Source organism: Sciurus carolinensis (genome assembly GCF_902686445.1).
Source record: "Sciurus carolinensis chromosome 14 unlocalized genomic scaffold, mSciCar1.2 SUPER_4_x, whole genome shotgun sequence".
Classification (NCBI taxonomy): Eukaryota; Metazoa; Chordata; class Mammalia; order Rodentia; family Sciuridae; genus Sciurus; species Sciurus carolinensis.
Genome location: NW_025920103.1, coordinates 4,416,206 through 4,442,584, shown reverse-complemented (window position 1 = coordinate 4,442,584; position 26,379 = coordinate 4,416,206).

The window sequence follows — 26,379 nt, the reverse complement described above, 5'->3', positions numbered from 1 at the left end:
CTCTGTGCTCTTGTTCTGAGTTCTGCTCTGTACTCTGGGCTCTGGTCTCTCACTCTGGGCTCTGTGCTCTGTGCTCTGGCCTCTGGCTCCGTGCTCTGTGCTATGATCCCTGGTCTATTAGCTCTGTGCTCTGTGCTCTGTCTCTGATTTCTGGTCTCTGGGTCTGGTCTCTGTGCTCTGGGATCTGTGCTGTGGTCTCTGTGTTCTGTGCTATGTGTTCTGGGCTCTGTACAGTGAGTTCTGTGCTCTGTTCTCTATGTTCTGCATTCTGTGCTCTGGGCTCTGGGCACTGTGCTCTGTGCTCTGGTCTCTGTATTCTTGCTCTGTAATCTGGCTCTGTGCTTACTGCTCTGTGCTCTGTGCTCTGGTATCTGTGCTCTGGTCTCTGTGCTCTGTGGTATGTGCTCTGGGCTCTGGGCTCTGGGCTCTGTGCTCCTTTCTCTATGCTCTGCACTCTGTGCTCTGGGTTCTGGCTCTGTGCTCTGTGCTCTGGTTCTGGTCACTGTGCTCTGTGTTCTGGGTTCTGTGCTCTGTGTTCTGTGCTTTTTGCTCTGTGCTCTGCGTTCTGTGCTCTGGGTTCTGACTCTGTTCACTGGGTTATGGGCTCTGGCTCTGGCTCTGTGCTCTGTACTCTTGGCTCTGGGCTCTGGCTCTGTGCTCTGTGCTCTGGACACGGTGCTCTGAGCTCTGGCTCTGAACTTCTGCTCTGTGGTATGTGCTCTGAGCTTTGTGCTCTGTGCTCTGAGCTCTGGCTATTTGCTCTGGGCTCTGGCTCTGAGCTCTGACACAGTGCTCTGTACTCTTTGCTCTGTCCTCTGAGCTCTGATCACTGACTCTCAACTCTGTGCACTGGGCTCTGGACTCTGGCTCTGTACTCTGTGCTCTGTCTCTGAGTTCTGGTCTCTGAGATCTGTGCTCCGTGCTCTGTGCTCTGGGTCTGTGCTCTGTGCTCTGTTCTGTGTGCTCCGGTCTCTGTTCTCTGTTCTATGTTCTCTGCACTCTGGGCTCTGGGCTCAGGCTCTGGTCTCTGTGCTCTGTGCTTTGGTCTCTGTGCTCTGTCTCTGATCTCTGATCTCTGGTCTCTGGTCTCTGGGTTCTGTCTCTTTACAATTGGTCTGGACACTGGGCTCTCTGCTCTGTGCTCTGGTCTCTGTGCTCTTTGCTCTGTAATCTAAGCTCTGGGCTCTATGTTCTGTCTCTATGCTCTGGGTCTGTGCTCTGAGCTCTGGCTCTGTGCTCTGGCTCTGTGCTCTGTGCTCTGGGCTCTGATCTGTGCTCTGTGCTTTATTCTGTGTGCTCTGGTCTCTGTACTCTATGCTGTGTGCTCTGGTCTCTGTACTCTGTGCCCTGTGCTCTGGGCTCACAACTGTGGGCTCTGGTCTCTGTGCTCTGGTCTCTGTGCTGTGTGCTCTGTAATCTGTGCTTTGTCCTCTGTGCTCTGGGCTCTGTGCTCTGTGCTGTTGGTTGTGGGTTCTGTGTTCTGTCTCTGTACTCTGGGTCTGAGCTCTGGGTTCTGGGCTCTCTGCCCTATTCTCTGTTCTCTGTGCTATGTGCTCTGTGATCTGTGCTTTCTCCTCTGAGCTCTGTTCTCTGTGCTCTGTGCTCTGTTCTCTATGTGGTTGGTTGTGGGCTCTGAGTTCTGTCTCTGTACTCTGGACCTGGGTTCTTGACTCTGAGCTCTTTGCGCTGGTCTCTGTGCCCTGTGTGCCATGCTCTGATCTCTAGGCCTGGGTTATGTGTTTTGTGTGTATAATCTGAGTCTGGGCTCTTGGCTCTATGCTGTATGCACTGTTCTCTGTACTCTGTGCTATGTGTTCTGAGTTCACTACTGTGGGCTCTGTTCTCTGTGCTCTGTTCTCTGTGCTGTGTGCTCTGTGATCTTTGCTTTGTCCTCTGTGCTCTGGGCTCTGTGCTCTGTGTTCTGTCTCGGTACTCTGGGTCTGGGCTCTGTGATTTGTCCTTGTGATCTGGACTGCACTCTGTGCTCTGTGCTCTGTCTCTGTTCTCTGGTTCTGTGCTATGGTCCCTGGTCTCTGGTTCTGGTCTCTGTTCTCTGTTCTCTGTTCTCTGTGCCCTGTGCTCTGTTCTCTGGACTCTGGGTCTGAGCTCTGTGCTCTGTTTCTGTACTCTGTGTATGGGCTCTGTGCTCTGAGCTCTGGGTACAGGTTCTCTTCTCTGTGCTATGAACTCTGTGCTCTGGCTAAGAGCTCTGGAATCTGTACTCTGTGCTCTGGTCTCTGTGTTCTGTGCTCTGTTCTTTGAGATCTGGGTTCTGTGCTCTAGTCTCAGGACTTTGAGCTCTGTGCTCTGTGCTCTGTGCTCTGGGCTTGGACGCTGGGCTCTGTGCTCTGTCTCTGTACTCTGGTCTGGACTCTGTGCTTTGGGCTATGGCTCTGAGCTCTGGCTCTGTGCTCTGTGCTCTGTGCAATGGCTCTGTACTCTGGCTCTGTACTCTATGTTTTGCAGTATTTGCTCTGGGCTCTGATTCTGGGATCCTGCTCTGTGCTCTGTGCTCTGTGCTCTGTGCTCTAGTTCTTTGCTTTGGCTCTGCTCTGCACTGTGTGCTCTGAATCCTGTGCCCTGGGCTCTGTGCCTGGGGCTGTGTCTCTGTGTTTTGTGCTCTCTGCTCTGGCTCTGTTGCTTTTCTCTGTGCTCTGACTCTGCTGTGGGCTCTGAACTCTGTAATCTGTGCTCTGTGCTCTGCCTCTGTGCTCTGAGATCTGGCTCTGGACTCTGGGCTCTGGGCATTGCTCCTGGGCTATGTCTCTGGACTATGTGCTCTGTGCTCTGGATCTCGGCTCCTTCTCTGTGCTTTTGGCTCTGGGCTTTGTGCTTTGTGCTCTGTGCTCTGTGCTCTGTGCTCTGGTCTCTGGTCTGCACTAGCACAGAGCACAGAGACCAGCAAACAAAGCACAGAGCACAGAAGCAGAGACCAGAGCATAGATCTCAGAGCCCAGACCCAGAGTGCAGAGACAGAGCATAGAGCACAGAGCATAGAGACCAGAGACCAGAGCACAGAGCACAGAGACCAGAGCTCAGAGCCAAAAGCCCATACCCAGAGTACAGAGACAGAACACAGAACCCAGTGCCAAGAGCCCAGGGCACAGAGCCCAGAGACCAGACCCAGAGTACAGAGTACAGAGCCAGAGTACAGAGACAGAGCACAGAGACCAGAGCACAGAGCACAGAGACCAGAGCTCAGAGCCAAAAGCCCACACCCAGAGCACAGAGACAGAACACAGAACACAGCGTCAAGAGCCCAGAGACCAGACCCAGAGCACAGTGACAAGAGACCAGAGCACAGAGCACAGTGCCCAGAGCAGAGAGCACAGTGACCAGAGAACACAGAACAGAGCACAGAGCCCAGAGCCGAGCACAGAGCACAGACTCAGAGATAAGAGACCAAAGCACAGAACCAAAGAATGGAGCACAGAGCACAGAGACCAGAGACCATATCACAGAACCAAAGAACAGAGCACAGAGTGAAGACCAGAGACCAGAACAGAGTGCACAGAGCACAGAGCACAGAACCAGAGTGCAGAGTGCATAGTGCAGAGCACAGAGCACAGAGACCAGACCCAGAGTACAGAAACAGAACACAGAGCTCACAACCAATAGCACAGACTACACAGCACAGAGCCACAGCCCAGAGACAGAGGCGAGAAGGCAAAGTGCAGACCACAGAGCCCAGAGAGCGGAGCACAGAGTAGAGCCAGAGCACAGAGCGCAGAGAGCAGAGAACAAAGCACAGAACCAGAGCCCAGAGAACAGAGTCCAGAGCACAGACCACTGAGTACAGAGACCACAGCATAGATACCAAAGCATAGAGCACAGAGCACAGAGCACAGAGTGCAGAGCTCAGAGACCAGATACCAAAGCACAGAACCCAGAGCAAGATGCACAGAGCACAGAACCAGAGCCCAGAGCACAGGGTGCAGAGTACAGAGCACTAAGACCACAGCTCAGATCCCAGGACACAAAGCTCAGCACCCAGAGACCAGAGCTCAGAGACAGAGCACAGAGAAGGAGCTCAGAGGCCAGAGACCATAGCACAGAGCACAAAGCCCAGAGCCCAAGCACAGAGCGTAGAGCACAGAGACCAGAGATCAGAGCACAACTCAGATTATAGATCAAGAGTACAGAGACAGAACACAGAGCCCACATCCCAGAGCTCACAGCACAGAGCACAGAAAACAGAGACAGAGCCCAGAGCCAGAGCCCAGAGCACAGAGTAGAAGATCAGAACACAGAGTACAGAGCCAGAGCCCAGAGCGCAGAGTACAGAGCAGAGAACACAGAGCACAGAGTTAGAGCCCTGATCACAGAGCACAGAGCCCAGGGCACAGTGCCCAGAGTCCAAGGCAAGGAGCACAAACACAGAGCCAGAGACCAGAGTGCAGAGTGCAGAACAAAGAGCACAGAGCACAGAGTCAGAGCACAGTGCACTGTGCATGGAGTCCAGACCCATATTCAGAGACAGTGCCCAGAGTCAGAGACCTGAGCACAAATCCCAGATCCCAGACCTTAGAGCACAGAGTCAGAGCACAGAGCATAGAAAACAGAGCATGTGCTCAGAACCTGAGCCCAGACCACTGAGTTCAGAGCACAGAGCACAGAACCAGAACCCAGAGAACAGAGACAGACATCAGAGCCCAGACCCAGAGTATTGAGAGAGAGCCAGAGCCAGAAATGAGAGCACACATCCCAGAGCACAGTGCAGAGAACCAGAGCACAGTGTCCAGAACTTAGAGCACAGAGCCAGAGCCCAGAGTACAGGGTGCAGAACACAGAGCACACAGCACAGAGCACACAGCACAGAGCACAGAGCACAGAGCAAGAGCCCAGAGCACGGAGTGCAGAGTACAGAGTGCAGAGCACATAGTACAGAGCCAGAGCCAGAGCCCAGAGCCAGAGCCCAGAGCACATAGCCAGAGCAAAGAGCACAGAGCCCAAAGCCCAGAGTCCAAAGCACAGATCAGGAGCCCAGAGCCAGAGCCCAGAGCATAGAGCACAGATTCAAGAGCACAGAGTGCAGATCAGAGTGCACAAAGCACAGAGCAAAGATCCCAGATTCCTGAGTGCAGAGCATAGAGCACAGAACACAGAGCAGAGAACACAGAGCACAGAGACCAGAGCCCAGAGCCTGAGACCAGAGCACAGAGCACTGAACCAGAGCACAGAGCTCAGACCCAGATCACAGAGCCCAGAGCTCAGATCACAGAGCCCAGAGCTCAGAGCACAGAGCACGGAGCACAGAGTCAAGAGTCCAGAGCCCAGAGTTCAGAGCCCAGACACAGAGTGCACAGACAGAACCCAGAGCACAGAGTCAGTCCCCAGTGCACAGAGCACAGAGCACATAGCCCAGAGACACAGCCCAGGGCCAGAGCCCAGAGCTTAGAGCACAGAACCAGAAACAGAGCACAGAGCCAGAGCACAAAGCACAGAGTACAGAGCCCACAGCAGAGTCAGAGCACAGAGAAAAGTGACAGAGACAGAGCAGGGAGCACAAAGCACAGAGACACAGCCCCAGGCACAGAACCCAGAGCACAGAGCACAGAGTCCAGAGCAAAGAGCCAGAGCACAGAGCAGGAAGCATGAGCCCAGAATCAGAGCCCAGAGGGCAGAATGCAGAGCACAGAGTACATAGCCAGAGCACAGAGCACAGAGCCCAGACCCAGAGTACAGAGAAGGACCACAGAGCACAGAGCACAGATACAAGAGACCAGAGCATAGAGCACAGGGCCTAGAGCCCAGATCCAGAGTACAATAGACAGAGCACAGAGCACAGAAAGAAGACCAGGGACCAGAGCACAGAGCACAGAACAGAGAGAACAGAGCATAGAGTTCACAACACAGAGCACAGAGACCAGATCACAGAGCACAGAGCCCAGGGCCCAGAGCACAGTACACATAGCACAGAGCACAGAACCCACACACAGAGTACAGAGGCAGAACACAGAGCACAGAGTGCAGAGCAGAGACCAGAGCACAGTACACACACTGCAGAGCCAGAGCCCAGAGTGCAGAGTGCGGAGCACAGATCACAGAGACCATAGCATAGAGCACAGAGCACAGAGCACAGAGCACAGAGCAGAGAGCACACAGACTTGAGCACAGAGCACAGAGCACAGAGCTCAGAGCCAGAGTTCAGAGACAGAACACAGAGCCCATAAACAAGAGCACAGAGCACAGAAACCAAAACACTGAGCATAGAGCTGAGCCCACAGCCGAGAGCCCAGAGCACAGAGCACAAAGTACAGAGACCAGAGCACATAGCATAAAGAACAGAGTCCAGACCTAAAGTACACAAACAGAACATCGAACCCAGAGCAGAGTACAAAGACCAAAGCACAGAGCTCAGAACTCAGAGCCGAGAGTCCAGACCCAGAGTACAGACACAGAATACAGAATACAGAGCCCAGAGCAAGAATTCAGAGTTCAGAGGCAGAGGCAGAGCACAGAGACAGAGCCCAGAGCCCAAACCCAAGAGCAGAGTGCAGAGCACAGCAACCAGAGCACAGAGCATAATGCACAGGGACCAGAGCACAGAGCACATAGCTCAGAACCCAGATCACAGAGCTCAGAGCACAGAGTACTGAGCCCAGAGAACAGAGCACAGAGACCAGGGCCCTGAGCCCACAGCACAGAGCACAGAGCACAGACCTCAGAGCTCAAAGACCAGAGCACAGAACACTGAGGCCAGAGCCCAAACCCAGAGTACAGAGACAAAACATAGAGCACAGAGCACAGAGACAGAGCCCAGAGTAAAGAGACAGAGCACAAAGCCCAGAGCACAGAGCTCAGAACCAGAGACCGGAGTACAGAGCCAAGAACCCAGTGCACATACCACAAAGCACAGAACAGAGGCCAGAGCACAGAGCACAGAGCCCATACACAGAGTACAAAGACAGAGACCAGAGACCAGAGACCAGAGACCAGAGACCAGACCCAAGATACAGAGCTCAAAGAACAGAGGCCAGAGTACAGAGCATAGAACCAGAGCCCAGAGCCCAGAGCACAGTGCCCAGAACACATACCACAGAGCACACAACAGAGGCCAGAGCACAGAGCACATACACAGAGTTCAAAGACAGAGCACAGAGCACAGAGACCAGAGACCAGACCCAATGTACACAGCACAGAGCACAGAGACCAGAACACAGAGCACAGAGCACAGAGAACTGAGCACAGATTCCAGAACCTAGACCTAGAGTACAGAGACAGAGCACAGAACTCAGACCCAGAGTACAGATACAGAGACCAGAGAAAAGAGTGCAAAGACCTGAGACCAGAGCACAGAGCACAGAGACCAGAGCACAGAGATCAGAGAACAGAGCCCAGAGCCAGGATCCCAGAGCACAGAACTCAGACACAGAGAAGAGCACAGAGACTGGAGCACAGAGCACAGAACCCAGACTCCTGACACGCTGTACAGAGAAAGAACACAGATCCCAGAGCCCAGAGCTCAGAGTAGAGAACACAGAGCACATAGATCAGAGCCCTGAGCCCAGAGCTCAGTGCACAAAGCAAAGTACACAGAGACCAGAGACCAGAGCATAGAACTCAGAGCCCAGACCCAGAGTAGAGAGACAGAAAATAGAGCCCAGAGGCCAGAGCTCAGAGCTACAACCAGAGCCCAAAGCACTGAGTTCAGAGCATAGAGCACAGACAGCACATCACAAAGCACAGAGCCCAGAGCGCAGAGCACAGGGCACAGAGCCCAGAGCACAGAGAACAGAGTACAGAGCACAGAAACCAGAGCACAAAGCACAGCACCCAGAGCACAGACCACAGAGCACAGAGCACAGAGCCCATATACAGAATACAGAGGCAGAGCACAAAGCCTATACACAGAGTACAGAGGCAGAGCACAGAGCCTATACACAGAGTACAGAGGAAGAGCACAGAGCTCAGACCAGAGTACAGAGATAGAGCACAGAGCACAGAGCACAAGCCCAGAGACCTCACCAAGAGTACAGAGACAGAGCGCAGAGCATAGGGTGCAGATACAGAGTCCAGAGACAGAACATAGAGTCCAGACCTAGAGTATAGAGACAAAACACAGAGCCAACAGACCAGAGATCAGAACACAAAGCACAGAACACAGAGCACAGAGCCGGAGCACAGAGCATAGAACACAGAACCAGAGTGTAGTGCACAAAACACAGAGACCACAGCAAAGAGCACAGAGCACAGAGACCAGACCCAGAGTACAGAAACAGAACACAAAGTCCAGAGCCCAGAGCTCAGAGCACAGAGCAAAGACCAGAGCACAGAGTATAGAGCCCAGAGCTCAGAGCCAGAGCCAGAGTACAGAGATAGCACAGAGCAAAGAGCACAGAGCCAGAGCCCAGAGAAAAGACTGGAAAACACAGAGCACAGAGACCAGAGCACAGAGCACAGAGCAGAGAGTCCAGAGTACAGAGACAGAACAGAGTCACAGCCCAAATCTCAGAACACAAAGCACAGAGCACTGAGCACAGTGCCAGAGTTCAAAACCAAGATCAGAGTGACAAATGAAGTGCACAGAGCAGAGACCAGAGCAGATAGCACAGAGCACAGAGATCAGAGCAGAGTACACAGAGCCCAGAGCCCAGACCTAGAGAGCAGAGCACAGAGCACAGAGCACGAGCACAGAACACAGAATTCAGAGCACAGAGCATAGAGCCAGAGCACAGAACACAGAGCCCAGAGTCAGAGCCCAGAGTGCAAAGTGCACAGTGCAGAGCATAGAGTACAGAGCACAGAGCCAGAATCGAGTCAGAACCCAGAACACATAGCCAGAACACAGAGCAGAGAGCACAAAGCACAGATCAGGTGCCCAGAGCCAGAGCCCAGAGCACAGAGTGCAGAGCACCATGCACAGAACACAGACCCAGAGTGCAGTGCACAGAGCACTGAACCCTGGCCCAGAGTCAGAGACAGTGCCCAGAGCCAGAGCACAGAGCACAGAGCACAGAGCACAGAGTCTGGACTCTGGCTCTGGGCTCTTGGCTCTGTGCTCTGTGCTCTTTACTCTGGGCTATTTGCTCTGGGCTGTGTGCTCTGGGCTCTGACTCTAGGCTCTGTCTCAATACTCTGGGTTTGGGATGTCAACTCTGTCTCAGTTCTCTGGGTCCTGGCTCTGTGCTCTGTGCTCTCTGTTCGGCACTCCATGCTCTGGGCTCTGGTTCTGGGCTCTGGCTCTGGGCTCTATCACTGTTCTTTGTGCTCTGTGCCATTGCATGAAATCTGGGCACTCTGTCCTGTCTCTGTACTCTGGATCTATGCTCTGGGTTCTGTGCACTGGGCTCTGTGCTCTGGGCTCTGGAATGTTGGCTCTCTTCTATGGTCTCTGGTCTCTGGGTTCTGTGCTCTGGGCTCTGGGCTCTATGCTGTGGTCTCTGTATTCTGTACTCTGAGCTCTGGGTTCTAGTCTCTGTATTCTGTATCTCTACCCTTGGTCTGGAATCTGTGCTCTGTACTCTGTGCTCTGTACTCTAGGCTCTGGCCTCTGTGTTCTGTCTCTGTACTTTGGCTCTGTACTCTGTGCTCTGGCCTCTCTGCTCTGGCTCTGTGCTCTGGACTCTGGGTCTATGCTCTGTGCTCTGGTCTCTGTGCACTGGCCTCTGTGCTCTGTGTTCTGTGCTCTGTGCTCTGGGCTCTGTGCTCTGGTTCTGTGCTCTCTGTCCTGGTCTCAGGCTCTGGGCTCTGGTCTCTGTGTTCTGTGCTCTCTGCTCTGTATCTGTACTCTGGGTCTGGGCTCTCAGATATGTGCTCTGTGCTGTCGTCTCTCTGCTCTGTGCTCTGGTCTCTGTTGTCTGCACACTTTTCTCTATGCTCTGTGTTCTGGCTCTGTGCTGTGTGCACTCTGCACTGGGCTGTGTCCTCTGGGCTCTGGGTCTAGGCTCTGTATCAATATCCTGGGTCTGTGCTCTGAACTCTGTCTCTGTTCTCTGAGTCCTGGCTCTGTGCTCTGTGCTCTGCCCTCTGCTCTCTGGGCTCTGGCTCTGGGTTCCTACTCTGTTGTCTATGCTCTGTGCTCTGTGCTCTGTACTCAGAACTCTCTGTTCGGTGTGCTGGCTATGTGAACTTACTTTGTGCTCTGCACTGTGTGCTCTGGGCTCTGGCTCTGTGCTGTGCACTCTGTACACTTTGCTCTGGCTCTAGGCTCTCTTTCTCTTCTCTGTGCTCTGTGCTGTGAGCTATGGAATGTGGGCTCTGTGTTCGGCCTCTGTACTCTGGATCTATACTCTGAGCTACGTGCTGTCTGCTCTGCTCTCTATGGTCTGTGCTCTGTGCTCTGTGCTATGGTCTGTGGCCTCTGGGCTCTGAGCTGTGTGTTCTGGACTCTGTGCTGAACTCTATGTTCCCTGTGCTCTGAGATCTAGGCTCTGGACTCTGTGTTCTTTCTCTACACTTGTTCTGGGCTCTGGGCTCTGTACTCTGTGCTGTGGTCTCTGTGTTCTGTCTCTCTACACATGGTCTGGGCTCTGGGCTCTGTACTCTGGGCTCTGGTATCTGATCTGTGCTCTGTGTCTGTATTCTTGGCTCTGGGCTCTGTGTTATGTCTCTGTACTCTGGCTCTATGCTCTGTGCTCTGGTATCTCTGCTCTGTCTCTGTGCTCTGTGCTCTAGGCTCTGTACTCTAGTCTCTGGGTTCTGGGTTCTGTCTCTGTACACTGGGTTTGTGCTCTGGGATCTGGCTATGTGCTCTGGCTCTGTACTTTGTGCTCTGGTCTCTGCACTCTGGGCTCTGGGTGTGTTCTCTGTGCTTTGGTCTCTGTGCTCTGGGCTCTGGGCTCATTGATTTGTGCAGTAGGCTCTGTGCTCTGTGCTGTATGCTCAGGGTTCTGTACTATGAGCTCTGTGGTCTATCCTCTGTGCTCTTCACTCATTGTTCTGTGCTCTGGCTCTGTGCTCTATGCTCTGGTCTTTGGTCTCTGTGCTCTGGCTCTATGCTCTCTGCTCTGTCTCTGTACTTTGGGTCTGGGCTCTATGCTTTTTCTCTGTAATCTGGGTCTGAGCTCTGTGCTTGTGCTCTAGGCTCTGTATTCTAGTCTCTGGGTTCTGGGTTCTGTCTCTGTACACTGGGTTTGTGCTCTGGGCTCTGGGCTCTGGCTAAGTACCCTGTGCTCTGTGCTCTGTGCTCAGAAGTCTGTGCTGTGGGTTCTATGTTCTGTCTCTGTACTCTATCTTGACTCTGGACTCTGGCTCTGTACTCTGGCTCTGTGCTCTGTGCTTGTCTCTATACTCTGACTTTGGCTCTGAGTTCTGGACTCTGGGCTCTGTGTTGTGTCTCTGTACTCTGGATTTGGGCTCTGGGCTCTCTTCTTTGTGCTCTGGTCTCTGTGCTCTGTGCTCTAAGCTCTGGGCTGTGGGCTCTGTGTTCTATGTCTGTATTCTTTATCTGGGCTCTGTGCTCTGGCTTTGTGCTCTGGCTCCGTGCTCTGTGCTCTGAGCTCTGGGATCTGGGCTCTTTGTTCTGTCTGTATTCTGTATCTGGGCTCTGGGATCTGGCTCTGTGCTCTGGCTCTGTGCTATGTGCTCTGTGCTCTGTGTTCTGGCTCTGGACTCTGGTGTCTCTGTTCTGTCCCTATGCTCTGACTTCTGGTTCTGTACTCTGTGTTCTTTGCTCTGTACTCTGTGTCTGGGCTCTCTGCTTTGTGCTCTGTCTCTGTACTCTTTCTTCTGTGCTCTGGTTCTGTACTCTGTGCTCTGCAGTCTGTGTTCCTGCTCTGTGATCTTTGTTCTGTGCTCTGAATTCTCTGGTCTGGGCTCTGTGCCTGGGGCTGTGTCTCTGTTCTCTCTGCTCTCTGCTCTGACTCTGCTGAGGGCTCTGTACGCTGTACTCTGTGCTCTGGCTCTGTGCTCTGGGTTCTGGTTCTTTGCTCATTTTCTGGACTCTGGCTCTGGGCTCTGTGTTCTGGCTCTGTGCTCTGTGCTCTGGCTCTGCTCTCTGTCACTGTTCTGGGTCTGGGCTCTAGGCTCTGTATCGCTTCTCTAGCTCTGTGCTCTGTGCTCTGTGCTTGGGTCTCTGATTCTGGGCTGTGACTCTGGGCTGTGGTTCTGTACCCTGGATCTGTGCTTTGTGCTCTGAGCTCTGGCCGTAGGCTCTGTCTGTGTACTCTGGGTCTGGACCCTGTGCTCTGGTTCTGTGCTCTGTGCTCTGTGCTCTGGCTCTGATTTCTGTCCCTGGACTCTGTGTCTGGGCTTTGTGCACTGTCTCTCTTCTCTGGCTCTGTGCTCTCTGCTCTGTTCTCTGGGCTCTGGCTCTGGTCTCTCTCCCTGTACTATGTGTCTGGGCTCTGGGCTCTGTGCTCTGACCTTAGATATGGGGTTGTAGCTTGACAGTAGAACTCTTGCATAGCATGTATTAGGCATGAGGTTCCATTCTCAGCACCACATAAAATAAATAAAATATAGTATTCATCAACAATTAAAAATATTTTTTAAAAAATTAGAAAAGCAACTTTAGGGAGAATACAGGATGCCAGTAGCATCTCATTATGCTGGCCTTTGATGCTGGCCATAGATATCATGGAATCTGCAATTTAATCTTGTAGACAACTGTGCACTTTCCAAGATGATGTTTCTACTGGTTTTGTTGATGGACCTTTAGTTTATTTATATGTGGTTCTGAGAATTGAACCCTGTGCCTCACATGTTAGGCAAGCACTCTACCATGGAGCTACAACCCCATAACATGATCAAGTGATTTTGCAAGCTTCTGATGTGTCAAGTTTGCTACAGAGTCCCCAAATCAAGTTACATGACCAAGCCCAGATCCCATGTGAGAAGGCACTACTGAAGATGTGGCCACAGAGTCATGTCATGACCTCTGACACCATCACTCTGCCATAGTGACAAAATTCAAGGAAGCTAGTTGATAGCTTCTGACTAGTTTTCAGATAGATGCTTCTTCTATTTGCTTATGTTGTTGTAGTGTTGCTTTGGAGCTAAACACAGTATTTATTTTAATTTGCCTGGTGGTGGAGATCCACTGCAACTAGCATCTTTACTGGGTGTTTTAAGTGGATAATTATTTTACCACTTAGTCATTATCTCATCTCACTTACATGACAATGATAGAAACTCCAGGAATACAAATTCTAAGATGGCATGTTCAGATGAATGGAATGAATGAGGTTTACAGATTTAGGAAGAAACAGAAGGAAATCCCCATGGAGGAAAAGCTCCTGGTAGTTCTATTTTTAAGATGGAGTGGTGAAGAAAGGAGTATTTGTTAGGAATGACTACACAAAACTCCAGTTGGTTTTAGAAGTAGGTGGAATAATAAACTATTCAACTCCAGTTATTTGTTTGTTTTGACAGTAGGGGATGAGGAAAATGCCAGCTTTCAAATTGCTATGAACAAATGAGAGCAAAGGTATTTAAAAACAATTATCGATGATAGGAATATGTTTTGGCACCCGATAGTGAATAATTGCCATATTATTTGGAATTTATTTAGAGAGAATTAGGCAGAAATTTTTAAAATTCCAAGGACAGACACAGGAAGATTTTATATAAAAAGTTTTTACTGTAAACAATTCATATTTACAGCATTTGCATCAGTTCTTTCTCCATAATAATTATTTGTATTCACATAGTCCCTTTTTGTTCAGCACAAAGAATTATTATTTCATTTTCTGATTGTCAGCATGTTTCTCTGATTTGTCCTTAGGACATGTTCAGAGAGCCCAAGATGCAAACACTAATTAATCCTGGCAGCATATCTACGTAATTTGTTTAATTGAGGTACTGAAATGCCTAGGTATACACTCAATGAAATATAATTCCACTGCAGGAACAAAGGAAAATATTTCATTCTGTCCCCATGGTTGCAACAAAGCATCATGGGGCAGGACTTGTGAAACAACTCAAGTCATTAATGTCTTGGAATGTAGGCATGGTGACCAGAATATCTTTTATGTTCTGTTCCACATAGAACAAAACATCTTCACCTACTGTGTAGAATGAGTATATTGATTGGCAGTGATGTTGAGAAGCAACTTAGTTAATAGCAAATATTACAGGGATATTGTCATTTTTATCATTTGTCTTCACATGGGAAAATTCATCCTTGGTTATCTAAACTTATGTAAGTTTTTTTCTCTCAATCTACAAATAATAAAACCAATCTTGCTTTAATCAGATTCAGTTGGTTTCTCTAGAGCTTGTGGTGGGCCTATGTTCCCCTCCTCTGGAGGTGGGAGGCTAAGCAGTGTGATTGTCAGGATGAGGCAGGCAGTCCTGGGAGTATCATCTACTTGGAGTCATATGCTTAATACCTCTACTCAGTGCTAGCATGCAAATTCCATAGGCTACATCTGTCTTGGTTCTTTTAATTAATATTCTGTTAGCAAGATGTGATTTCCTTGGTTTTCCTTATTCTTTAGAATAAGGAAATCCAGAAAGGTGGACTTCCTTGTATGCAGTTTCTATTGACTGCTTTTTCTTCACTGGTGTATGTTTGCCTTTTTTTTTATTTTGCTTATCTCAAATATACTTGTTGAAAATTGAAATCCAGAAGGTGGACTTCCTTGTATGCAGTTTCTATTGACTGCTTTTTCTTCACTGGTGTAGGTTTGCCTTTTTTTTCTTTTGCATATCTCAAATATATTTGTTGAAAATTGAACATTTAATTGATGTAACATGGTAACTTTGGAAGTTGGGTTTCCTAATCTACCCAGTATTAATTTTTATGTTGGTCCTATTTTCAGATTGTCTTCCTGGAACATCTATTAAATATGAATGTTGTGTACCTTTAGTCTCTTAAGTTCCTAATCAGTCAGCTTAGCACCCACTTAATGGTTGGACAGAGATTGCTTTAAACAATTTCACTAATAGATCTATAAGTTTTTGGCAAGGCCCAGTATGTGGAGGAGGGAGCTTGCTGCACTGTCAGGTAGTTTACAACACTCCCCTGCTCAATTGTGCAGAGTCAAACATGCCATAACAATAACAATCCTCCAAAACATTATGCCACAGAAAAAGAGACAGACACAAAAAGTCTTATCATTTCACTTATATGAAACGTTAAGAATAAGTAAGTCCATAGAAAAATACTACAAGTTAGAGGGGGTTGGGACTGGGGGACAGGAAACTAAGGAAGGACTGTTTAATGGGCATAGGGGTTTCTGAGAAGTGGAGATGTATGTTCTGGAACTGGACAGGTAGACACTGCATCATGAATGAAATAGATGCTACTGAACTGTTTATTCATTTTATATCATGTGAATTGCATCTCAATAAAAACTTTTCAAAGAGAAAGAAGCTAGTAAAAACAATTGGATGAGGTGGAAGCAGCAAAAAGGCTAGAGAGCCAAAGTTAGATGCAAGACCTTTGTATGTACATTCTGCTACAGTTTGTCCTTCAAATTCCATGAGTTTGTATGCAAAGTAGTCAAAAAATATAGCTACCTTCATTTTATTAAATCTTAGGTTTTAAAAAGTTATTGTGTCACAGCACGAAAAATGTTTCTTTGGAAAATAACTTCAAATACTGCAAGAAGTTTATAGTGCCTTTAAATGTGTTTTTTTTAAAAAAGACATGATCTGTCATTCATTGAAATAATTATTAACTGATCTACTACCACCCAATTTATATACTGCCTTGAGTTATCCTTACAATAGGAAGTCAGGTTATGATGCATTCCAACCTGTTTGACATTCTTGGTTCAGACTCCAGGGCCAAAGCCACAAGTCAAAGCTCACTGCTTACAGGCAAATCACCCAGGACTCTGCCCCAGAATTGAGCTCTAAGAAACCTTATGTGCTCTGAATAAATCAACTCAAATTAAATGACCAATGAAAATCAAAGAAAAGTTTCTAATTCATTTGTACTTTGATATTAAGGCATCTACATGATTTTTTCAAAAGTTTCATATTGTCACTTTGTTTCTAGATCTTTAAAGAATTTTTAGTTTGAAAAAGATTGCCTTCTCGTTTGTGAATAATACACTTAATAGTTTTCATTTCAAGAACCTTCAGCTGATAAGTCCTGAAATAAATTTGAGGGCAGCAAGATATACCTGCATTCTATGCTACATTAGCAAAACTTAAATTTCAGGGAAAAATAAACTTCAAGAGCTTCATGTTTGCTTCCATCAAAGTATATAGGCAACATTCAATTTTTTATCAAAAATATGGTTTAAATTAAGATTGCATGGTCATTAGCTAACTTTTTTGAGAGCCACATTTTTCCTAAAATTATCCATGTACTATTTTTGTGAGCCAAAAATTATTCAATATTTTTTGGCCAAGCTTAATGCTATTTGTAAAGTTTGCTCTCATTCTATGTAACAAAGGATATATAACAAATCTTATTTTATTTTCTAACAAAGATGAATTGAACACATTCTATATCTCAAGTATGACTAATGCTGAAATGGACATAATTAGTATGACTTAAACAGACAAGTCACTTAAAATATAAGATATTTGACTGCTATTTACAAATCCACAGATTGATTCAGTTTGTTCTGATGACTTAATTGTAAGGATCAAAAATTAGACAAAATGCCTCCTCAATCTTTAAGTTTTCATAGATGAACCAATATGGGAGAAATATTTAATAAGGCTAGTATTTTAAAGAAGGAATTGTGACTCTGAAATGCCCAAAAGCAATTTAAAGTAGCATGAGTTCTTACTCTATATAATGTAAAAATACATATTTTCATTTTACTTACAGATTTCTCCATAGAATTGAAGATATGAATAAAATAAGAACTTCAGAGTAAGGAATAGGCAAAAATATGAGGAAACCATAAGTTTAAGGAAAGGAAAGATGTTTGGAAACTGGAATCAGGTCTGTAGACTGCCCAGCTCCTACAGCTCAAATGCAGGAAAAGTACGGCAAAGGCCATGTACATGAAGGAATCATCTGGAGCTACTTAAAACACCACAAAAGAATGGAATGGTTTAGGTTGAACAAATAAGGCAGGACTATTTCAAAGGAGAGAGAATTGTGATTCTGCAACACATGTCCTCCAACGCTTCTGAGCGATTTGAGCGGGCAAAGAGAAATTTATTTTCTCTCTCTCTGAAAGCCCTGGTACATGTCTACCTGTCATTTCTTTAAGTGCTCAAATTTTTAGAAAAGTATATGCCAAAAAGTAAAACAGAAAAAAAAGGATTGCTAAGAATGGGTTATATATGAGCAAATGAAAAGCAATTTAATATGAGAAAAAAGCAATTCAAAAAGTGAAATCCTTGAGTAGAGCATTTAACTGTATTTCCAGGGGTTATGTTCCATTTCCTTCACTGCCACTATGTGGCAGAGAAGGCAGCCAAGTTGGCAATAAACAGACCAGAAACAAGCAGACTACCAGCTACTTTGGGAGTGGATGACAGATCTTTACTCAATGAAGAATACAATGCTATAAAAAAATACAACAATACTAAGATTAACAAATAGCCCATATACATAAGTCAGTTGAATGAAAGCTGGTCAGATCAAAAAGCCAGAGAAATTACTCTTAAGAATGTAATGTCAACTCTGACTCTTAAACCAGCTGGGTTAGACACATAAAACAATGTGTATGAGTCACCCTGATGCTCTTGCAGGAACTCAGTCCCTCACAGGTCTCATAGTTCTTAAAGACCATGATCTGGCACACCCACTTCACTTCAAGTAAAACCTTTCCTACCCTGAGAAAAAGGGCATGTACTTACCATAGATAGATATTTTGAATTCTGAGGTCAAACAGGAAATAGAAGTAGTCCAAGGAGGCTCTTACAACTTACACATTTTTCTGTTCTCTCACAGGTTGGCCAAGGTCACAAAAATCATATCTTATGTACATACACACACCACACCCTGCATGGAAGTCCCTGTGAATCCCCAGCGACAGTCCTCAGGATAATATTAGGTGAACCATGCATTGTATTCACCACTCCTGTCTCCACATGTGACTAGCCCCCAGGGACCATCCTTCTGGAGCCATCCCCAGACAGGTACAGTATTTCTTTGGCATCTTAGCCCACCCTTACCATCCTCAACCAAATACCACCTGCATCTAAACCTCAGTCTACCCCTACTGAAACACAATCACAATAAAAATCAACCTGTTAGTGATGTAAATAAATTTTGTTGCCAATATTTAATTTACTCTGGAGTATGACCAACAATAATATTCCTATCACGTTTTTATATAAGTTACAAATCATAACACTTAATTAATGCCCTAGCAGAATGGATATGAGAGGTCAGTAAAGTCAACAATAAGCCAAGAAAATTCAAAATAGATAATATAACATTTGTTAGGGAACAGGTGGGATCAAGGAAGAGAAACATAAACAATGGATTGGACAAAAAGGACAGCAAAGGTAAGGAAAAGGGGTTGCAGAACAAGTAAAAGGTAAAAATACTTTCTATATATTTTATTTTAGTTGAGGAAGGAAAAACACAAGGGGTTCATTTGATCTAATAAGATAATAAACACAATAAGGACTATGAGTTTTAAAATAAGACACTGTGATAACGGCTTTATATACATTATCTCTTCTAATTCTTACAAAAACCTTCTGAAAATGATTAACTTTGTTTAACGAGTGGGCACCTGAAACCCAGACAAATTACACAGGTTGGCCAAGGTCACAAAAGTCATAATGACAGAGCCAGGATTTGAATGCAGTTCTAAAATTTATGATACTCTCATGTGTCAGTGCTAACACATTTTAAAGATGACTTTGAAACTTATCTTTTATGTATTCCAGCTTTAACAAAATACATTCACATGTGCTTAAATGTGAATTAATCTCTCAGATACATTCAGTGAAAAAGGACAAGTACACCAGGGCCAGCCTGCAAAGTAATAATGTTACTGCATGTACAGAGTCAAAGGATTGGGGAGAAAGATAAATGTGCTATATATGCATAAAGTATCACAGAATGAAAGTTTTTGAAACAGGAACAGAGAGTGTCTCAAGCAGAGGGAACTATGGGACTGAGGATAAGAAAAGCACAAATTTTTAGTACTACTTTGGTTTGATAAGAATTTTACCAACTTGAGTAATTTTCAGGAGTAAGTACTACTTAATAAAATGACATAATTGCAAAAACCCAAATTCTGTCATGAAAGGATACCTCAGCCTACTTGTTTCCCAAGTTAAATAAAGAGCATTAAGAACAACAGAGTCATGCCTATTTTAATTGAGAATCATTTTTTGATGTTTTCACCTGCAAATGTGACTATTATGGTTACACTTATATCCTAAATATGAATCAAATGTGCAGTCATGCATGAAAAGAAAAATCCAGCTCCTGTGAACCCAGGAGACTGCAAAAACCCTAGTGGAGATAGGGGGAAAAAAACAGCTCCATTATTATAACAAAAAAAGAAAAAAAGAAAAACCACCTATACATAAGTATTGATAAAAGCTTTATCTGTAAAAGTCAAAATGTGGAAACAACTTGCATGCTCTTGGTGAATGAACAGTTCAAAAAACTATGGTACATAAACTGCTCAGTAAAAAGGAATCAACTATTGATATACACAACAAACTGAATGAATCACCAAAGAATAACAATTTTTAAATCAGTAAAGCTTCCAAGGTATATTTCTAATTGTAAATCATTCTTGAAATGATAAATTCATAAAAATGGAAAAGGGTTAATTGTGGTCAGGAGTAGTGGGGAGGGCAGCAGGAGAAAATAGGTGTGGCTCAGAGGTCAACATGAGGGTTCCTTCTGATGGAAATTGTCTATACCTGAGTTAGATCATCTTTAATGTCACAATGTGACACCTGGGGGCTCTATATATAGTGGGCAGTGAACGTCTCTCTCGTTTTTAACACAACTACATATAAATTTACAGATGTCTCCAAATAAAATTACCTTAATTGAATAAATAAAACTTTAAATGTCTGAATCACACTCAAGTGATATACGAGTGATTTTCATCCTAAAATTACCCACGTTTTCCTTAGAAGGCTGGCAAAACAAGCTTGGAAAATGAAAATGTGTAAGCAAAAATCACCAAAGGTACTTTCTAGATGGTTCATAAAAATGTCTTTTAGGAAGAAAACTGGTTGTACATCAAAATAATTCTTAGTAAATATTGTTTTCTTCAAGTTAATTATACATTTCAATACTACTGCACAGTGCAGATTGTTCACACGCAAAATAAATGCAAATTTTTTTCTATAAATTAATGAATTTGAAACCATGTGTTCCTTCAGAAGTGTAGGAGGAAAACAATAAATTAAACTTGAAAATATTTAAGCCTTACTATCTTAATGGAGCTTGTAATGATATATGAATATATGAACAAAAATTTGTTCCTTTAGCTCTGGTGCATCCAAGAATAATTATGAATTATTCAATCCAAAGATTCCATTTGACGAAATGACTCATTTCTTTTCTCACACACTAAATCATTAGGCAAAAATTACAGATATAAGTGAAATAAAATTTTACAAGTAATGGAAAAGTTAACCAGAAATACAATTTATTTCATGCAGTAAAACATGGAAGGAGGGATTTATGAAAGCCTGAGGGAGAGAACTCAGAAAACATTAGATAAGCATTAATTTAAAAGTTATGTTGTCAAGCTATCTGACCATAATTGAGTTCAGAACTTTAAAATGCTACCAGATGGAAATCACTGACTCACCTAAATCACCTTCACCTGACACAGAACAGAGCCAATGCTGGCAACTTCCATCAAACCCAGAATACAGTTTTCTAGTGTGACAGTATTTCAGGATAGAGATAATGAATACTACAGTTAATTTTTCTAAAGCAGTTAGCAGTAAAACAAGTTTACTAATGTGTTTTGACCAAAGAGCAGTCTTCTATGAAAGACACTACCTAGCAGACTTGATAAAGGTTTAGTTGGGAAATTCAGATTTAGGTGGGAAAGCTCTTGCATAAGAGACTGCATCTTCCTCTAAAAAAAAGGTCAACTGATAGCATCAGATCCTCCTTCCCTATTTTAGAGATCACCTCTGTATTCTAAACAGAAGTCAACAGAGGGAGAAAGAGCAGAGTGGCAAAGCTGTGGATCCTGAAAGTTTTATTTCCAGGATTTTACAACACCCACTTGGGGTGGGGAACCAGGCCTCAGGGGACATGGAGGATGGGGTCCAGGGCAGAGGACTGAAAGAGTAGGTTGGGTGACTGTCACTTGACAACTGAAGTCCACCACAGGTGTCACTCATCATTAGTTAACAAAACTGTGGTGCTGAGACTCAGACACTAATCAACCCACCTTTTATCAGGACGTTCTTTTAAGGAGCAAATGGCAGGAATCACAATTTTAAAGGTTTCACGTGTTTTCACTGAAGGACAAAACAAGCTGCCAACAGGACACACTCTCTAAATGTCTAAGTCTCCATCTCATTTGATTTCTGCACGGATTAAAGGCACACTGAATTAATGCACCTATGGGAAGTCATCCATATTTAATAGAATCAGACTAGGTCAAGCCATGGGATGCAGAGGTCTGGCTTCTAGGAACTGCCAGGAAGCATATGGCACTGCATGGGAATGGTTCCCTCTCTCCTTCTGGAATAATCCCCTTAAGCAAATGGTTCCCTTAACTCCACCCTATCCTGTCCACCACAGAAGAAGCTCCTCCCAGACCTTGCTTCCTTTACCTGTATATTATAGATAAAAGAGAGTTGGGCAAGTTGTTGTAAGAGGGCAGAGCTGGTATGATCAGACCCATCACGTCCCCTCTCATTTAAAAGAGCATTGACTCTTGTGTGTTTGAGTAGATAAGTTTTGGGTAATAGAAAAACCAACAACAACATCCTCAGGCATTTAACCCTTTTCTTAGCCACGTGGTACATGGCAGAGAGGACCCCACACACTGACCCACTGCTTCCAGGCTTAGTGATGTAAAATCCTAACCCTGGTGGTTCAGAGGGAAAGTCCAGGACACAGAAGCTTGTGCTCCAAAGTTTGAGATACTGCACCCCTGGGACGGGACCCACAAGCTGGAGCCCATCCTAGGCCACCCATGTGGCACCCTGACCTGTGACCCCCACACCAGTCCACCATGCCTGGCCCACAAACAGGCCCAAAACCCCCGGTGAAGTAAGCACTCTAGAGGTGAGAGGCTACCATTTTGTGAGAGGAGGGCTAGAGAGTGACAGACTACTGCTGCTGGGTGTTGGCCTGGAGGAGCCTGGGGGCATGCAATGGTCATATACGTGAAACACATGGACAGGGAGTTTAGCCAGGTAGTATGTCCAGAAGTCCAGCACAGTGCTGACTTTCCAGGAATTATTTGATGCAGATTTCTTGGTGTTGTTGTGTTGTTCCAGTAAAAAAAAAAAAGAAAAAAAAACTCAGGCAGGAGCATGGGGAGCAGGTCACTGGGGTTTGAGGTTTGAGAGTGGTAGTTGGTGCCTCTTTACAGAACACCAGTGGTAAGCTAGCTCAGTATTAGGATCTGAGAACCACCTTTTACAAGCCTGAACAGGAAAGGAAAGGTGGGGAAACTGAGGTCTGAGGACAACAGACAAGTGGAGCAGATGGATTAGGTAGATTGACTTACACAACCAGAAGCAGGATAGCCCACAATGGCCATCTGCAGCCTGGAGAACTGGAAAAACCAGTAACTGCACAGTCCATGAGGTGAGAAGCCCCAGAACAAGAGGAATCAACAGTGCTACCCTAATCTGAGACTAAAGTTTCTAGAAACTTTCTGGAGAATTACTGGCAGAGTCTACTTTGGAATAGTGAAGAGTTGAGATTCTGATATCTCCAGACAATCAAAGCAGCAATCAAGAGCCCATTCAAGAAGACTTGAGCTTGCATCTGCTTCTGCTTCATTATTCTTCCAACTTTTATTCCATCCAAGCCACCATCCTGTTGGCCAGTGCTGCCCATGCTTAGGGAAGTTCTCCACTTCAGTTCACAATCCCACAAACCAATCATTCTTAGATAAACCTTTGCTGACACTCCCAGAAGTATCTTAATCATCAGCATTTCTTAATCCAATCAAGTTGGCAATTCAAATTAACGATTAAAAGTCCACCCCTTGTCAAATTGATATCCAGACTTGATTGTTTACATCATACTTAATTTCCAAATCCACACAATAACAGTTCATAATTCCACCTAACATAACAATCCTTTGTACAACTGAAAACATACTAGTTCTTTCCCCAGAAAAGAAAAAAAATGAAAAGCATTATTGATGTTAATTCAATCAATAGTACATTACATAATGAATAACAGGAGAGTAACAAAAATTTTCTCTTAATGCCTGTGTAAGTATACACAAACATAATCTTAAGGGAATGGGAAAGAAATATTCACAGCAACTACAATCCTTGTTTCTGTAACTGGTCACATGGTCATAGTTGGTATTTATGACTACATTTTTCTACACATTTTGTATTCCCTCAAACTTCAGCAAGCACCTCAGCAGATTTGGATCTTTACTTGGAGGTGTGACCCACACCTTCATTCCTGAAGGGTCTTAGGCACTTGTTGCCTTGCCTGCATTGGGTTGTTGTAGTTTCCCACTGACCTTAATAACAGGACAGGGTAATACCAAGAGACACCACAAGGGATCTCCTGCACTCCAGGACTATGTTTCCTTACCTCCATTGTGGAGTGACAGTCCAATGTCCCCCTTGGTAATCTGGGTCAATCACCCCCACCAGCACCATAGCTCCCTTCATTGCCTGTTGACTCAGAGGCATGAGGAACCCAAAGTGGCCAAGGCAAAGTTTTAACTTCCAATTTAATAAGATCATTGTTATATCTCCTGACTGAAACATTCCTCTTTCTGGGACTAAGACTTCTAGACCTGTAGAGCATAAGGTTATAGGGACAAGAAGGAAAGTCTTTCCTACTGGGTTCCTGGGGGTAATGACAAGTAGTGTAACATGCCTGTTTTCACCCCCTGATTCCTGGACCCATGAATTCTAGTGATAGGAGAGATGCTGATTCAGAGTATAGACAGCCTTCTGAAGAACCTTGCTCCAGTCCTGCAAGGTATTACCACCTAGTTGTTGCTGTAATTGCACCTTCAAAAGTTCATTCCATTGTTCTATCAAACAAGCTGCATCAGGATGGTGGGGAACATGGTAAGCCAAGTGAATTCCAAGAGCCTGAGCCCACTGTCTCACTTGTTTGGTTGTTTAGTTCCTTGGTCCAAAGCAATGCTGTGTGGAATACCATAATGATAGATAAGGCATTCTCTAAGTTCATGGAAGATTGTTTTGATTGAAGCACTATGGACAGCGAAGGCAAATTCATACCCAGAATAAGAATCTATTTCAGTAGGGACAAACCACTGTCATTTCTATCATGAAAGAGGTCTAATATAATCAACCTGCAACCAGGATGCTGGTTGATATCCCTAGGGAATGATGGCATAACGAGAGTTAAGCATTGTCTTCTGCTGCTGGCAAATTGGACGCTCAGAAGTAGCTGTAGCCAAATCAGGTTTGGTGAGTGAAAGTCCATTCCACTGGGTCCATGCATAACTGACATCCCTGAAACCATGATAACTTTGTTCCTGAGTCCATTGGGATATGACAGGGGTGGCTGGGGACAGAGTTTGATTACTATCCACAGATCAGGTAATCCCATCTACCTGATTATTAAAATCCTCCTCTGTTGACCACTTTGTGGGTATTTACATGATACACAAATATCTTCACATCCTTTGCTCATTCACAGTTTTATCCACATACCTCTTCCCCAAATGTCCTTGTCACCAATTTTCATATTATGTTCTTCCCAGTTCCCTGACCAGCTAGCCAAATCATTGGCTACAGCCCATGAGTCAGTGTACATCTTCACAGTTAGCCATTTTTATCTTCCAAGCAAAATGCAAAACTAGATGCCCTGCCCAAAGTTTTGTCCACTGTGAAGGCCTCCCTTCACTACTGTACTTCTGGGTTGTTTCAGAAATGAGCACCAGTGCTGCAACTGTCCACTTCCATGTATCATGCAGAACCACTCATGAACCAGGTCCTAGTCTTCTCCTCTTCTGCACCCTTCAAGTCCGTCATGGTGACACTGATCTCTGCAATCCCTCCAGGAATACAGTATTGTTTTTGAGTCACTATTTTCCCAGGTTTAGGCAACTCCAGAGACTTCCATTTGACTTTTCCCCCTATAATAGCCCTCACTTCACAGGTTAGGAATCCAATGTGGGAATTTTGCCAAGTGCTAAGTATATCTATTCCAATTATACTTTCAGAGATCGGGGAAATAACCACAGGATGATTTTGGAGGATAACTGGACCCACTGTGAGTCAGACCTTGACCAAAACTCCATTGATCCCCTGACCTGATTAAGCCCCTACTTTTAGTGGAGGGCTACAATAACATTTTTTGGTGAATATCCACATAGTGCTATTCTTTCTTGCCATCTTACTGATGTAAAAGCATAGGGCTAATAAACTTGCTGATACTTCTAAAAAAAAAAGATCAACCATAGCATGGCCCATGTCTTAAGCAACCAGTAACAGATATGAAAAAACAAAACAAAACAAAACAAAAAAGAAGTGAAAGAGAATGAGTAAACCAGGGAAAAATTGAAACAGATAGACCTTCATATACAAATTTCTTCCACTTACTTTACCTTTGACAGACCAACTCCAACTGCAAGATTGTATAATGATCCAAAAGATTTTCAAAAGCCAGATAATTATATTAAAACATTATCTTAGACAGACTTACACCTGTATATGGCCCTTTAACTTACTTTACCTCTGACAGGCCAACTCCATTTGCAAGACTGTTCAAAAAAGAGACAGAGACAACCAGAGAGGAACTCGAAAACCATGGAGGACAGGCAAAAACCTTTAAATTTCCCAGGATTTTTCCCAAGAGACTATTTATAGGACCAATGCAATATCGGTCATGTCATAAAAGGAGCAGTAAGGGATCCAAACAAAACAATACATAGACAACAAGAGAAAATTCCCAAACCCAAGGCCAACAAACAGTCAAGAACCTAGGACAGATCACATAGATTAACTATGACTTCTACACCATTGGTATCATAGATGTCCCCATAATGTGGTGTGATGGACTGACAGAACTGGCTCCATGAGAATGTTATAGGCCAGACTATAAGGGAAATAACTAAACAGTTTCCATTTTGCTCTGAGACTCCATGTTATATAGGAAATAAGCTTCTCCCATGGAAACACCCCGCCTCTGTATCCATCATCAGTTGCTTAGCATGACATGGTTAATAATACAGAATGATAATTCCTATGTAAAGAAAAATTGCTCTCTTTTTATTCCTATTGCTCCTAAACAATGTAGCATATTAATAGTGATTGTGTGGATTTTAGTAACTATTCTTTAGTTTGTACCTTGGTAAGGGTCATTTTGATCCACTTTCCCCTCTGCGGATGATCTCATGATGTTCATGTGTAATTTAGAATCATAGCAACAGACACTTCTGATTA